This window comes from Ostrea edulis, chromosome 9 (genome assembly GCF_947568905.1).
Source record: "Ostrea edulis chromosome 9, xbOstEdul1.1, whole genome shotgun sequence".
Taxonomy (NCBI): Eukaryota; Metazoa; Mollusca; class Bivalvia; order Ostreida; family Ostreidae; genus Ostrea; species Ostrea edulis.
Window position 1 is genome coordinate 58,919,299 of NC_079172.1, and position 1,383 is coordinate 58,920,681.

Genomic DNA, 1,383 nt, shown 5'->3' on the forward strand with positions numbered 1-1,383 from the left:
CTATATATTTGTATGTAAAACTTTGATCCCCTATTGTGACCCCATCCAACTCCCAGAGGCCATGATGTTAACAAACTTTAATCCGCACTATGTAAGGAACCTTTCCTGTAAATCTCAGCTATTCTGGCCCAGTGGTTCCACCCTATTTTTGTGATTATCTCTCCTTTGAATGGAACATGGCCCTTCATTTGAACAAACTTGAAAGCCCTTCACCCAAGGATGCTTTTGGCCAAGTTTGGTTGAATTTGGCCCAGCGGTTCTGGAGAAGTCGAAAATGTAAAAAAATTACAGACGGACAGACAACCAGAGAAGCTCACTTGAGCTCAGATGAGCTAAAAAGGCTTTGATTTGAAATTTTTAAAAAAAACATTTTTCTTTAGCAAACTGGTGGTGTCACAGCCTCTTGTCATTTTTTATGACCCCATGTCTCTATCAGTCCTGGTTCTAAAGTTATACAAGTTTTTATAATCAAGGTCAATGGGGATACTAGTTTGTAGGTCACTACACTCATTTATCATTTCTGAAGATTCCATGTCTCTATCAGTCCCAATTCTAAAGTTATACCATACTTATGTTTAGGGTCAGAGGTCAAGGTCACTTGAGCTTGATACCAATTTGTAGATCCCATCATCCTTTTAGTATTTCTGAAGATCCCATCTCTTTTTCAGACCTAGTTCTAAAAGTAATACCAAATTTATGATTAAAGGCCAGAGGTCAAGATCACTGGAGTCACTTGACCTTGATTAGTAGATATCATCCTTTCTGAAGATCCAATGTCTCTATCAATTCCAGTTCTAAAATTATGAGTTTGCATGTTCAAGGTCAGGGGTCAGTGGAGCCACTTGACCTAGATACTAATTTATAGATCGCATCATCCTTTCTGAATTTCCCATATCTCTACCAGACCTGGTTAAGTAATACCAATTTTATGTTCTAAAGTCATAAGTCAAGGTCAATGGAGTCACTTAACCTGACACTAGTTTGTAGATTTTATCATCTTATCATTTCTGAAGGCCCCCATGTCTCTATCAATTCCAAAATCATGAGTTTGTATGTTCAAGGTCAGAGGTCATGGTCACTCTCGTCATTTGACCTTGATACCAATTTGTAGATCTCATCACCTTTTCATAAGACCCCGTGCCTTTATCAGACCCGTTTCTTCAGTAATAACAGTTTAATGTTCTGGGGTCAAAGGTCAAGGTCACTAGAGTCACTTGACTTTGATACTAGTTTGTATGTCCCGTCATCCTCTTGCCATTTCTGAAGATTCCATGTCACTATTATTCCTGGTTTAAAATTTATACCAATTTTATGTTCATGGTCAGAGGTCAAGGGAGTCACTTGACCTTGATACTAATTTGTGGGCCCTGTCATTCTCTATTC